The sequence below is a fragment of the Pinus tabuliformis genome, chromosome 6 (assembly GCF_031772625.1).
Source record: "Pinus tabuliformis cultivar Carrire ecotype Pingquan chromosome 6, CPIR1, whole genome shotgun sequence".
Lineage (NCBI taxonomy): Eukaryota > Viridiplantae > Streptophyta > Pinopsida > Pinales > Pinaceae > Pinus > Pinus tabuliformis.
Window position 1 is genome coordinate 415,515,618 of NC_142292.1, and position 15,891 is coordinate 415,531,508.

The following is a 15,891-nucleotide window of genomic DNA, read 5'->3' on the forward strand; positions in this document are numbered from 1 at the left end:
GACCATTCTAACACAGATTCATATTAATACACATTAATATTTTATTTTCCCTAAGTTTAGACTTAGGGACTCATATTTTAATATTTCCTGATTGTTTAGAATCTGCCCAAACCCTTTCTGGGTACTGGAGATCTCATATGCCCCAGCCTCTCCACCAATTGCGTGGCTGGAGCACATCCGATGCTACCCCAAATCAACACTCCCTCTTAGCGAGGACTGTGCTCTAGCAATACTCCTCACTGAGTTTTACTCTGATCATTCGACATCGGTACCTGTGCTGATGTTAGGCCTTCCTGCCTAACATGCTCTACACTGCTACCTCCTGTACCATTGCCCATGGTTCTGCCACTGCCACTGCTGCATCTGTACGACAACTCCCTCTGCATCCGTGCTATTACTGGTCCTTTCTCCCAGCAATGCATCCACACTGCACCTCCTCTCATCATGCTGCCCACTGATGCACTACAACTCAGTTACTGAGAAATAAATAATTGATCTTCCAACGAACCTACTTGTTGGGCTAGAAACACCCTTTGATGCTGAAGCTCCCTCTGCCGCTGACAAGTGCTCCCTTTCTTTGACCTCTGCGCTGCTGCAACAACTCCCTGCATCTCGCATCGTTGCACACCTCTCTGTGCCTTCCTGCATTGGTGCAACACTCCTGTGCCTCTCGCACTGCTGTAGCCTGCTAGCTCTGCGCTGTCTTGGGACTCCTGCACTATAGCTCTCTCTACCGCTCCATCTGCGTCCTCTCTACCCACTCAGCCAGTCTTGCTACTCCTCATTGGGGCTCTCGTAGCAAGGTCTAATCCAAGAGGCTGGGTACCTTGAGAATCTTGCCCCTCATCACCTGTAGTCTACCTGTGTATAGCTTGATGTCTCCCCACTTCCGCTCAAGTGGTGCGTGTGCACTCATGGCATAGTCATTGTTTGTCAAAACTTCCTTCTCTTCCCGTGCTGGTGCTGCCTTAGTCTTGAAAGACTCTCCCTTACCCTTCTTCCTTGGGCACTGGGCCGCATAATGACCCATCTCCCCACAGTGGAAGCACTTGATATTGGAGAGATCTTTCTTCTTCCGCTTCTCCTGCTTTCCCTGATATGCTAGGGCCACATCCTCCTCCTCCTGCTGAACTTTGATCCCTTTGCTGCTGCTACCTATCTTTGACTGTCGTTTGATCTCTTCCTAGCAAAGAGCTGCCCACATCTCGTCCCAAGGTAGGAGAGTCCCTTTGCCTAGGATACTCTGGACAAACACTTCCCAATCTTCTGAGACAACATTCAGGGCTGTCCTCACCATAAGCTCCTAATCCACTGTCGCTCCTATAACAATCAATTGGTCTCGGATCTCATTCAGTCCTTCGAGGAAGGTGTCAATTGATTGACCCTTCTTCATCTAATACGACCTCATCTCCTTCTCTTGCAACATTCTTCTCTGCACAAAAGTATGCTGGTACAGGTTCTTGAGAGCCTCCCACATCTCAACTGTCGTTTCCTTCTCTGCTATATGTGGTACTACATGATCCTTGACCCCGTCAAGGATAATGCACTTGGTCTTCGCCATCGCCTCTTTGTACCTTTCATTTTCATTGGGGTCGACTGGGACAACTATAACCTTGAAGGCAAAGTTCTTGACACGATTCCTGTCAAGCACTGATAAGATTTTGGCCTTCCAGACTGCGAAGTTCAATGCTCCATCCATCCTATCCTAGTCTCTTACCCCATGTAGTGCCATGACACTCCTTTACTTCCCTCCTGGAATTTCTCTGTTCGACTCCTCTGAGTCTCTACTTCCCGTTTGGAAGTTCTCTTCTGGACTCCCTCTGAGTCCTGATTTCCCTCCTGGAAATCCTTCTGCCGCTTGTTGAGATGTTCCCTACTCTGATCGTCTTGTGCAACTGCACTATTGATCCACGTTCCTTGGCTAGAAACCCTCGGTAACAACTCCTCTGGCCTTGCTCTGTTAGGTACTGTTCTGACTACAATACCTCACCAGCTTCACTCTGCAATATTTCTGCAGCCTTCTAGACTACTGCCATTGCCTCTCTGTGAACTGTGTCAGCCTCTCTCTGCCCCACGATGGCTCTGCGTCACCCCAGATGGGTCTACTTCAGCCCTGGGATGCACTGCGTTAGCCCTCTGGCCCTCTCGTCAGCAATGATAGCCTCTCAGAGGCTCTGCGCAGTTCCCGGTTTCTTCTGCGTGGCTCTGGTTGGCTCTGCGTCATACTTCCTTGGCTTCTGCGCTGCTAGAAACAACTTCTCTCACCTCGAGACAACTGTTTTCTGCTGCTATTGCTCCCTCGGCTGATGTCTTTTAGTCCTCCTGTGATCTGCAATCACGCTCTGATACCATGTTGAAGTTTCTAAGTTAACTTAGCTTAGAAACCCTTCATGCACTTTTTCTGATTTATTCCTACCTACTTGTTATTTCTCTTTAACAAGTTATTTACAAATTAAATACTGAAAATAAATACCAGTGCATGCTCAGCATATTATTGATCAACAACTAAAAGAAACAAGAACAAACACACCACATGACACCATTATTTTTGGACCAATGTCCCGGTAAAAACCCAATGTGGGAAAACCGGTGCAACTATCTGAGGGATTTCTTATTAAGCAATATCAGAGTACAACTTGGGTGCCGAAACTGGCCTACCCAACAGGGAATTTCCTTAGCAGCTATGCCTCACAGTTTGAGAGAAATCTCTTGGCTGAAACCTCGGAAAATCCTTTCAGCAGCTCTTCAGCACAAAACTGCTCCTGTAACCCTAGCGTCTGCCCAATCTAGACTACATCAGCCCTTCTCTGTCTCACACTGGTCCTGTGTCAGCCTTTCTTGGCTCGCATCAGCGTTAGGAGGCCATGCATCAGCTCTGGGAGCCTCTGCGTCAACTACGCTGGCCCCTCTGGTGCTTTGCGTAGCACTTGACTGCCTCTGCATGGCCTTGCGTGATCCGAATTGGATCCATGAAGATAATCAAAGCACAATGATTGTATCAAATCTGGACAAAACTTCGAATTCAAGAGCACAAAGCGATCAGAAAGAACACCGAACATGGCAGTTGGCAGCCAGCGAGGAACGATGAGGATCTCGGTCAAAGCGTGTTGATTGAGGCCCATGGAGACTGCGCAGGAGGCCAAACTAGCACTTGGGAAGCCCGGATCGGGAAAATGAGGTTGTTTCTGATGCGCGATTAGTGCTAATTGCGCATCACTGGGCAAAAGCCTCGAGAAGGAAAGACCTTGAAGCGCTCGGTCGCATGGAAGCCGGGAAAACCGTGGGGAAAGCGCTAAAGGCTAAAGGCGGGACCCACGCTCCAAAACCGGCAGTATATCGGCGGCACCTTTGGGCGGTAAGCGGATTTGGTTGAAACCTAGTGATTCCATTCAACGCCCGACGCGTGGCAGGTGGAGGAGAGAGAAAACCGCCGCTCATCGCACGCTAACGGTCGAGCAAGTCAACTGCGCGAAATGAGTGAATGGCGTTGGATCTGGGGGCTCCAAATCTAACGGCTGAGAACGTGCCCGATGAAAGAACCAGATTTGACAGGGGATTTAGTTGCGGTAGAAAGAATTTTGATGTCCGATTTGACCGCTGAGTTGGCAGATGACTCATTCCACAACGTAATCGAAAAACCGAACTGACGAGGGAAAGTTGGCACAGTTCGCAAGAGGACAAGTGGCCACTCCCTATGAGCCGTTGATGGTGACGCCAAGATAGGGAACTCCAAGCGAGCAGCAGCAGACGACTCGACGGAGGAAGAAGAGGAATCGAACAGTCGTGAGGTCGATTGGCTTTAAAGCCATGAACAAAGATAGAGAACAGAGGACATAGAGAGAGGACACTGAGAGGAAGAACTAGAGGGAAGAAGACAAAGACAGAGAAAAGAAAAGACAATGAAGCAAGAAGCAGAAAGACAGAGAGCTGAGCTGACCTAAGGCGGCATTGAGCAGGCAGAAAGCTTGAGAGGTTCAAGCAATCCCTGGGGGATCTGTCAGGAATTGAGCACCACATTGGGCTCCTTCCATTAAAGACCAGAAAGGTCAAGAAGTGGTAAGGAAAAGGGTCTGTGCACTCTAGTGGCTTGAGGGATTGAAGAACCACCCTACCAAACATTGTTCTGTTTCAGGAGACTCAATTTGAGCTCCTCATTGTTATTCTCTGCTTTAAAGACACAATAAAAGAAGGCCACCACTGAAAGCTAGATCAGAGATGTAGCCCTGGAGGATAGGGTGAACTCCTTATTAATTGTTGTGTTCTTGTATTTGCTTACTATGTTTCTCTGCTGTTTTCCATTTCCAGTGTCTGTGTATTTTGCAATCTGATCGATCCGTTGCCTAAAATGACACAGACACACGCCAGCACATGACTCTGTAATACCTTCATTCATTAATTAACTAACTGAGGTCACTCAAGCGTGATTTTCAGATCAAGTGGTATCAGAGCTCTAGGCTGTTGAGGTTAGACAAGCTTGTGTTGGTTTAGCTGTGAATGCTCACTAGATCAAAGCTCAAATTAGGAGAAGGAGAGTTGGTCAAAACTAATCCTGAAATTGGGAGAGTCCATCCTCAGAAGACAATGTCAGAGGAAGGTTTTATGGGGCCAGACCCTCAATTCATAGAAAGTTTCCTAGCCATAAATTCCATGGTAGAAGAGATGTATAAGGACTTTAGAAAGCACAAGGATGAAGATTCATCAGGCTCTAAACCAGGCAAAGGAGAAGATGAATCACATTTCCATGACCATTCAAAAGGAAAAGGGAAAGAGGAAAGCTTTCTCACACTCCTAATAGCCCTTTACATAACAAGAAAACATCTTTGATCAAACTAGATGTTAAATTTGATTTGCCTATATATGATGGAGAGTTAAATGCAGAAAGGTTGGATAATTGGATTAGACAAATTGATGTGTATTGCAGAGTGCAGAACATCGACTCAGACAAGAGCAAGATTCAGCTGGCAAGCCTACGCCTTGGAGGCACTGCCTTGGTTTGGTGGGAAGGCAGGACCCAAGTTGACATGAAAAGACATGGTAAGACCATCTTTGTCTGGAGTGAATTTGTGTTTGCAATCAAAAAGCAGTTCTATCCATTGGCCTACATGCAACAAGTCATGATGAGTTGGCAAACTCTTCGACAGTTGAAAGGACAAAGTGTGCAAGGGTACACTCAAGAATTTAGAAAGAGAGCATTGATTCTAGGAATCTCATTAGACTCCCAGAGACTCTGTTGAAGTACATTGGTGGTCTACACAGCTACATGAGGCATACCATTCTCATGTTTAATCCCACTAGTATAGATGAGGTATCTATACAAGCTACTCATCTAGAAGCTAGAGGAAAGAATGGAAATCCAGAAGTTGGGGGATCATTCCAACCCACTGCAAGCAAGAGCAAGGAGAAAAGGAAGCAGAAGTGGAAAGCAAGGAAGGCTAACACTGCACAGAAAAGCAAAGCTTCATGCACTCACTGTAAAAAGGATGGGCATAATGTTGAGCATTGTTGGATTCGGCATCTAGAGCTGACACCTAAGAAGTTCGAGGGCAGGAAGAAGAACACTGCTGCAGCTATTCAAAGAAGATTTGGGGTCATACTCGGGAGATGAAACAACCATTGCAGCGCATGTAGAAAAGTTAAGAATTCTGAAGCATCTACTAGTAATTCTGCACAATCTATTACTGATGAAGAAAATGAGAGAAAAAGAAATGAGCTTTTCCATATTCGAGTTATTTCCAAACATCAAAAGATTGATACTTTGTTTGATAGTGGCTCCTAAGTAAATTTAATTTCTGAAGCAATTGTAAAGAAATTGGGATTAACAACTACACCTCACAAAAAACCATACCCATTAGGATGGTTGAATGATAAAGCACAACTACAAGTGACTAGACAGTGCAAACTCAAGTTTTCTTTTGGGTCAGCATTTGTAGATGAGGTTGAGTTAGACATAATTCCTTTGGATATATGTGGAATTGTTTTAGGAAGTCCTCACTTGTATGATAGAAAAGATATTTTCTATAGAGTTGAGAACAAGTATCTACTTGTTAAAGATGGAATCGAATACTTTGTAAGAGTTCATAAGCTCAAGAATAATTATACTTTCATAAACTCAGGGCAGATGAAAAGAATGATAAATTCGTGCAAACAATTCTTACTGATGGTTGTAAAGGAAAAGAAACCTGATAAAACCAATATATTTGAGGGTTGTAATGCTAAACAACAAGTTGATTTAGAAAAGGTTGTTTCAGAGTATGATATCTTGTTTCAAGAACCTAAAGGTCTGCCACCAAAAAAGGAAATAGTACATGATATTATTTTGCAACAAGATGCTCCATTGCCTAATATTGGAATGTACAGGTTGTCTGCTTTAGAGAATGTTGAAATCAAGAAGTAGGTGCAGGAGTTGCTCGAGAAGGGGTTCATCAGGCCTAACACATCACCATGTGGGTCACCAATCGTTTTGGTGAGAAAGAAAGATGGCTCGAGAGAATGTGCATTGATTACCGAGCACTTAATAAGATAACAATAAAAAATCGTTATCCCCTTCCTTGCATAGATGATTTTTTAGATCAATTGAAAGAAGCTGTTTATTTCACCAGGCTAGACTTGCACAGTGGATACCATCAGGTCAGAGTTGCAGAATAAGATGCATGGAAGACTGCTTTCAAAACAAAGCAGGGATTGTATGAGTGGCTGGTGATACCTTTTGGCTTAACTAATGCTCTTGCTACTTTCATGAGATTAATGAATGATTTACTCCGACATTTTCTTGATGATTTTGTTATTGTGTATCTGGATGACATTTTGATTTTTAGTAAAACGTGGGAAGAACACTTAAAGCATGTTAAATAGATAGTAGATGTTTTGAAAAGAGAAAAACTTCATGTTAAACTCTCAAAATGTGAATTTGGCAAAACATCTTTGAATTATTTGGGTCATATAATAGGGGGTTGTAAATTGAAGATAGATCCCTCTAAGGTGGTAGTCATTGTGAACTGGCCTAAACCCAAGTCTACTACAGAAGTGAGAAGCTTCTTAGGGGCAGCACAGTATTGGAGGGAGTTCATTTCTAACTTTTCCTCAATTGCAGCTCCCTTACATGCTTTAACAGGATTGAACAAGGTGTTTCAGTGGGGAGGCAAACATCAGAAAGCCTTCGGCACCTTGAAAGAAAAGATTAGTACAACACTAGTACTAGCATTGCCTGATCTGCAAAGACCATTTGAGATCCAAACAGATGCCAGTGACTATGCCATGGGAGCAGTGTTGGCATAGCACGGTAAACCCATATGTTATCATTCTGGGACTTTTAATCCTGCAGTAGTTAACTATCCTACATATGATAAAGAATTGTATGCATTAGTTCAGAGTGTGAAAAAGTGGAAACATTACTTAATGGGCAAAGAGACAGTAATACATACTGATCATCAACCACTTCAATATCTACACTCCCAGACTAAGTTGCAGCAATCAAGACACTATAGATGGATGGGTTTTCTACAACAGTTTCATTTAGTCATCAGATATAAAAAGGGCATACATAATAAAGTTGCAGACATGTTATCTAGACCCATTATAAATGCATCTACTGTACTTAAGCATAATTCTGTGCTACATGAAAGCTACATTGCACAATATGCTCAAGATATAGATTTCAAAGATGTACATGCAACTTTAAGTCAAGGCAAACGAGTAGAAGAATTGGATTATCATGTAAAAGACTGACTCTTATACCATTGTGGGAAGTTATGCATTCCACAAACTGAGAGAGTAAAGGTAATTAGAGAAGCACACATTTATCTGATATCAGGTCACTTTGGGGTAAGTAAAACAGTTGCACAGCTGCAAAGATTTTGTTATTGGCCAAAAATGAATGAGACAGTTTCTAGATATGTAAGAGGGTGTACTATGTGTGCTAAAAGCAAGCCCAGCAACAGAAAACTAGGCTTGTACACTCCATTGCCAGTTCCTTCTCACCCTTGGGAAAGTGTTTCCATGGATTTTGTTGGAAGACTGCCTAAATCTAGGAAAGGTCATGATTATCTATATGTTGTTGTGGATAGGTTCAACGAAATGTGTATTTTGATACCTTGTAATACGCAGATTACAACTGAACAAATTGCAAAACTGTTCTTTGAACATGTATGGGTTCATTTTGGATTACACACTTCCATTGTATCTGATCGAGACACTCGATTTGTGGGGAAGTTTTGGTCAAGTCTGTGGGAATTGATGGACACCAAACTGAAGAAAAGCATAGCTTTTCATCCACAAACTGATGGCCAGACAGAAGTAGTTAACAGGACAGTGATCCAATTACTCAGACGATATTGTAGCAAACATCCTAAGGTTTGGGACGAACATTTGTGTTATGTGCAGCATGCTTACAACAGAGCAAAACATTCTTCTACACAAAGATCTCCTTTTGAGACCTATTTTGGTTTAACACCAAGGTCTCCTTTGGATTTTGTCTTTGGTAAAGATACCATAGTTGATGGACACAGTGATGTGGACAGGGCAACTAGGTTCATTGAACAAATCTAGGAGATCCACCAAGCAGTGCAGGAACAACTGGAAGAGAGCCAAGCCAAATACAAGGCAAGGCATGACAAGCATCTGATGGAGCATAGTTTCCAAGTTGGTGACCAGGTATGGCTGTATATCAGCAAGGACATGATGCAAGGTGAAGGTAAAATGCTAAACCCTATCAGGTATGGACCTTTCAAAATACTTGAGAAGATTGGTGAAAATGCTTTTCGCCTTGATCTACCAGCTTACATGCACATCTACTCAGTCGTAAATGCAGATTGCTTGAGATTGTTTTAACCCTCTCTAATTGAGGATCCCGAAGAGCAGAGTCAATTGCCTTCTATTGATGACCTACTACCTGAATATCTTAATGAATTGCAAGAAGACATGGTTCTGGACAGGAAAGTGAGGACGACGCACAGGGGAGATGTTGAGTACCTCAGAGTAGGGCTGAAGGGTTCAAAGCCGAGCAATGCAAAGTGGATCGAGATTGGACAAGTGAGACAATAGTACCCTCACTTAGTCGATGCTTGAAAACCAACTTTTGGTGGTCCAAAAGCTTTTTTAGTGGGAAGGCCGTGATTCGAATTGGATCCATGAAGATAATCAAAGCACCATGACTGTATCAAATCAGGACAAAACTTCGAATTCAAGAGCACAGAGCGATTAGAAAGACTTCTGAACAGTCGCAGTTGGCAGCCAGCGAGGAACGAAAAGGACCTCGGTCAAAGTGCGCTGACTGAGGCCCATGGAGACTGCGTAGGAGGCCAAACTGGCACTTGGGAAGCCCGGATTGGGAAAAGGAGGCTGTTTCTGATGCGCGATTAGCACGCTGGGCAAAACCCCTCGAGAAGGAAAGGCCCCGAATGCAAAGTGGATCGAGATTGGACAAGTGAGACAATAGTACCCTCACTTAGTCGATGCTTGAAAACCAACTTTTGGTGGTCCAAAAGCTTTTTTAGTGGGAAGGCCGTGATTCGAATTGGATCCATGAAGATAATCAAAGCACCATGACTGTATCAAATCAGGACAAAACTTCGAATTCAAGAGCACAGAGCGATCAGAAAGACTTCTGAACAGTCGCAGTTGGCAGCCAGCGAGGAACGAAAAGGACCTCGGTCAAAGTGCACTGATTGAGGCCCATGGAGACTGCGTAGGAGGCCAAACTGGCACTTGGGAAGCCCGGATTGGGAAAAGGAGGCTGTTTCTGATGCGCGATTAGCACGCTGGGCAAAACCCCTCGAGAAGGAAAGGCCCCGAAGTACTCGGTCGCATGGAAGCCGGGAAAACCGTGGGGAAAGCGCTAAAGGCTAAAGGCGGGACCTGCGCTCCAAAACGGACAGTATATCGGGGGCACCCTTGGGCGGTAAGCGGATTTGGCTGAAACCTGGCAATTCCATTCAGCGTCTGACGCGTCGTAAGCGGAGGAGAGAGAAAACCATCGCTCATTGCACGCTAATAGTCGAGCAAGTCAACCGCGCGAAATGAGCGCATGGCGTTGGATCTGGGGGCTCCAGATCTAACGGCTGAGAACGCGCCCGATGAAAGGATCGGATTTGACAGGGGATTTAGCTGTGGCAGAAAGAATTTTGACGTCTGATTTGACCGCCGAGTTGGCGGATGACTCATTCCACGATGTAACCGAAAAACCGAACCGATGAGGGAACGCTGGCGCAGTTTGCAAGAGGACAAGTGGCCACTCTCTGTGAGCCGTTGATGGTGCCGCCGAGACAGGGAACTCCAAGCGAGCAGCAACAGACGACCCGACGGAGGAAGAAGAGGAATCAAACAGTCATGAGGTCGATTGGCTTTAAAGCCATGAATAGAGATAGAGAACAGATGACACAGAGAGGAAGAACTAGAGGGAAGAAGACGAAGACAGAGAAAAGAAAAGACAGTGAAGCAAGAAGCAGAAAGACAGAGAGCCGAGCTGACCTAAGGCAGCATCGAGCAGGCAAAAAGCTTGAGAGGTTCAAGCAATCCTTGAGGGGATCTGTCAGGAATTGAGCACCACATTGGGCTCCTTCCATTAAAGACCAGAAAGGTCAAGAAGTGGTAAGGAAAAGGGTCTGTGCACTCTAGTGGCTTGGGGGATCCAAGAACTACCCTACCAAACATTGTTTTATTTCAAGAAACTCAATTTGAGCTCCTCATTGTAATTCTTTGCTTTAAAGACACAATAAAAGAAGGCCACCATTGAAAGCTGGACCCGAGACGTAGCCCTGGAGGATAGAGTGAACTCCTTATTAATTGTTGTGTTCTTGTATTTTCTTACTGTGTTTCTCTGCTGTTTTCCATTTCCAGTGTCTGTGTATTTTGCAATATGATCGATCCGTTGCCTAAAATGACACAGACACACACCAGGACATGAGTCTGTAATACCTTCATTCATTAATTAACTAATTGAGGTCACTCAAGGGTGATTATCAGATCACTGCGTGAGCCCTTGCTGGCTTTGCGTCACCCTCCTTGGTTGCTGCACTGCTCTCCCGACACACTCTTTGCATTCTCTGTTTCTCTATACTCAATGCCTCTCAGCTGCTCTCCTAATCACTGATTCTATCTCTCTTAGCAAACCCTGCTCTAGAGAATAAAATGATTGATCATCAAGTGTGTTTTCCAAGTGACCCTCAAGCCTCCTCTTATACTTTTTCGGTTGACATCTCAACTGTTGAGATTAAGTCCCTAATCAATGACTAAGATTAGATTTGGCTTGATCCATGTCTTTTGGACCATTCTAACACAGATTCATATTAATACACATTAATATTTTATTTTCCCTAAGTCGACTCCATTAAAAATAGTAATTATTTTAATATCTCCTGATCTGTTTAGAATCTGCCCAAACCCTTTCTAGGTATTGGAGATCTCATGTGCCCCAACCTCTCCACCAAATTGCGTGGCTGAAGTTCATTTGATGCTACCCCAAATCAACACCAAGTCCTCCCACTCCAAATATGTCATGCCAACAGGTTTCTTTGTAATCCCATCTAATGCTTTGTGCAACCCTTGTTGCACCAACAAATCCTATACTTTTAGTTTCCACAATGCAAAATTGTTCTTACCGGTGAACTTCTCCACCTCAAACTTAGCATTAGTCATTTTGGCCATTTCTTCCTACATGGGCTCTTTCAAAAAAATCTGTTATTAATGACTGGGTTCTTTCAAAAATTCGGCTACTAGTTTTTCCTTTTTTCTTTCAACTAGGGTTTATCCTTTCTTTTCTACTTTAAATTTTAATTAAGGGTTTCTTTCTTACAAAATTTTGATTCTCTTTTTTAGAATAACCAATCTTGTTTTCTATTTCTTCAGACAAAAGAAACAAAAAACCCACTCCCTTTGACATAATGAAACCAAACAAACTCCTTTACAAAAAATCTTCAAACAGTCTTCAGAAACCCTACTTATTTTCTTGTTCACTGATAAATTAATTCTTTAATGACAATTTCCAGAAATAAATCTCTGAAGACTATTTAAAAAAAAATACTCATGATTCACAGTTAGCTGCTCAATAGTTCTGAGGCTCTTCTTGTTTTGTGCATTCGATTGCTCCTCTTTGTTTGGTGGCCCTCTGTGGCTCTCAATTTTCTTTTTTCTTCCGCCGACTTTAGCCAACATATGGGGTTTGCGTATTCTTTATGGGTCACTGGCTTTAGAATCCTCAACAATTGCCCACGAGTTTACCAACTCAGGAATGTGAGTATCTTGCCTTCTTAGCGTCGGTTGCTCCATTGCAAGCTTCAATGACAGCTTAACGAAACAAAAAGACGAGTCCTTTTTTATTCTCTGTTGCTCAAAAATTTCTCTACTTATTCATATGCAACTTAGGCCTTTTCTGGGTGTGATAGCTAGACTCCAATGAACGGCTTTGTATTTTGATGATGCAAGAAAATGATGGCTTTGTGGTTGCACATAGCTAAATTTTTTTTATTTATAACAACTAGACCTCATGGGCCCTGTTACCGCTCAAACTAACAAGGGTCCTAGGAGGGGATCCTATAAAGAAACTACTAGGTCAAAGGGCAACAATTGAGCGATGGCCCACTATCACCTCAGCTAAGGCTCCTTGCTCTTTACAAACTTTCACTGATGGGAGGAGACCCAGTGTAAAAGGAATCACAATGATGAATAGATCAATGATCGGATAAGGAGTGATTCCTAAAGCTTATTCACAAGAGAGGCTCAAATAAATGGCTTACTCACTTGAGAAGCACGGTGACGGGCTCTCTGGGAAGGGCTAAGAGGACACTTAAGCCTAGGTTTGGAGGATATCTCTTGATAATAAGTTTCCTAGACTTAAGAATCTTTGTGGAGGAATGGCTTCTATGTAATCATTCTGAAATTTGAGTTATAAAGTTGCGGGACCACAAAGAAGTACCCAAGCTAGGTCAAGGGTATGGAGTTGATCACCAATTGAGGGGCTTGACTTCACTAGGGAGGAGAATAGGAGCAAAGGACTAATTTTCTTTGAAATACAAATGCAATGACCCAATTGAGGACACTAACCCAAAATCAACCTAGGGAAATGAATGGTCTTGATGCTAGGGCTTGCTATATCTTGGGATTCCACCATCGGATTTGCCTCAAACTTTGAATACCTCTTGAGAAAACCCTAACGTAGCAGTGGACCAAAATTCAAGGTGTTTGGATGGATATAACAAATTTCGCTTGATGCCGTAGGTGACCTCTAGAATTTTGAAAAGTGAAGAAAAGAAAGATAAATTTGACCACCAAGAGAATGTGATGATCAATGCCTTGCTTAGGGGGCTTAATGGAGTCAAGATACACCTAGATAGAGAAACTTTCGTGAGCTAAGGAGCCCTAATTAACCTTTTCTAGCCTATTCAAGGGAAATAACTTGGTAATTAGAGATTTATACTTCAAACTTGCCAAAGAGATGAAATTTCGAGGTCTTTCAACATAAGAGGTGCCTCTAGGAACATTCACCCAATCCCTCAAAGAGCAACACATGTATTAAATCACTTATTCAATGTCTCAGAAGAATTTTGCTTTACATTAACCTATACAAGAATAATGATAACAATATACATGCATTTGACAAGTAAGATAACACAAATAATATTAAAATTTCACTTACAGAGAGAGACAGAGTATATCCATTCATTAACTTTGCATTAGAAACAAGCTCCAAAGATAATAGTGAAAATCCAAACATCATAGTGCATCAAGAAACTCCAAAAACTTTACTCCAGCAAAAAGTGCGAAAATATCTCAAGAGATATTAATCCAATCCAAGTGATGACGAGAGAAATGAATCATCCTCTCATTTATATACAATCCAATAGGGGATTCAATTAGCCTAATTTGTCTTATTTAGCCCCAAATAATAAAATAATGTGCAATAATAACATCTCTCGCTGACCAACCCACCAAGGTAGCTCAATAACATAAAAATAAGCCTCTCAAGAGGGTAAAATGATCAATTAATGAGTCGTTGGGCCACTGAGAAGTCCTAATGGAGTCCAACATGTCACATGGTGAGAGAATGGACTCCAAACATAGTGAATAAAGGGTTGGCCCCTTGATATACAAGCAAGTCATATGTGGTGCCTCAAGTGGGTGTGGAGGTAATATGATATCCTCATGGGTCTCCAAGTGGATCGATAATGTTTGTAAACCATTTGTAACAGCTGGGATGATGACATAAGCCCTCCCTTTGTCTCCTGCAGTGAGACACATCCTCATTTGGACCTTGGAATCCCTACCAAGTGTGTGGTACAAGTGTGAAGCTGGCTGGGCATCGTGATCCAGGTGCATCATCCTCATCCAAAAGGTGGACACGAGCAATCATTGAATGGTGTTGGGGACATGAAGTACTCTCTACTATGGTGGAGGCCCATGACTCTCAACGTTCACCCTACAAGTGCCCATGTGATCGGGCTTGGACCCCGCATAAGGAGACCAAACCCTAAGTTCAGACCCACCTACAATCCTTCATAAGATCCAATGCATTCCCTTTCCCTCCAATACAACGAATCATTAGAATAATCAAGTAAAAGAGCTTACAAATCATGGAATCAATAGGGCACTTCATGGTGGCATGCCCTTCCATTATGGGTTTTGGCATGTATAAGTGTCTCCAAGCTCAATAAGGGGTTTAACCAAGGACCTTATTAGGTGGTTTCAACCTTTAAAGGGGGTGACATGTCCATGGTACATATATCAAGTGGTAGGTGGCATGTGATATAGTAACAGAGCGAACTGGGGTTCAGGGGAATGCTTCAGGCCACATGTCATGGTACAAGGGTAGCTATGATGCGGGAAGTCCACTCTTTGGTATATGAGTGTAGGAAGGAGCAAATTGTGTTACATGAGTTACCCCGACCTTTGTTTTTTCATTCTTCTTAATATGCCTTTTGCCTTTGATTGATTTTTCTTCATAATTGCTTAGGGCTCCAGGGGATGAGTGGATGATGCATAGGATATAATAGTGGATAACCCGTTTTAAGGTGGGGTAGTTCATTATCCACTAGGGGTTGGGACAATCACGGGTTCTTTGATGTAAAGAGGGCTCATCTAGGGCTCATAGGAACTAGGGTGATAACCATGAATGAGGGGTAGAGCTCACGTTTGGCTTTTGCCCACGTGCTAAATTTGTATGTTCGACCATATTTTGCATTTTGTGGTACATTCCCTGTTGAGAGTGGCCAAATTATGCTCTTTCTTTTCTTTTTTAGCTGCATCAACCTCTAGGGCATCTTTCCAAGCCTTGACCGAAGAGGTGAACAAGGGGAGGGGGATGTTAACCCTATGTGGACTTGGATGGGAAAAGAAATGAATGGTGCTAAAATGAGCATAGGAAATGATGTATATGGTGTTCGACAGTAGGACTTGCGGAGGATTTTTCATGTAGTGCCAACCCTAAAGCTAATGGCCAATAAAGGTGATCCCACGGTATTAGGATACAAGGCTAACCAACAAATTGGGTAGAGAAGACAAGAGTATAGACCTAGCCCACTCTTTCTGCTGAATCCCCCCACCAATCCATGCCCAAAAGTGTCCATGATAAGTAACCAAAATTACTCAACTATACCATTGAAAATCCATACCTTCGGGGTCGGGAGGCCCACCTTCAAACATACAATCATAATAGATGGTCGAGGGACCACATGGCTGGCCCAGGCGGCAGAGATAATGGCACATCAAGCAATCTGGCGGTTGCAAAGTGCTGCTAGCTGCCAACTGCGGACCATCTAGGAGAAAGTTTTCTCCTTTGCATGCTACGCACAGGTGGTGGGTAACAGGGCTGACTTGGCCTCTACGACTCCTCTTTGACTTTCGGTGTCTTCAATAGATTTTCTGTAGTGGCTCTGTAAGTAGACATCATTATAGACTTTAATT

General features: G+C 43.2%; 1 protein-coding gene across 1 annotated transcript in view; it reads left to right on the forward strand.

Moving 5' to 3' along the window:
• The window catches only part of LOC149259069 (endoribonuclease Dicer homolog 3a-like), a 395,016-nt gene that overhangs the window by 31,273 nt on the left and 347,852 nt on the right, over positions 1–15,891 (forward strand).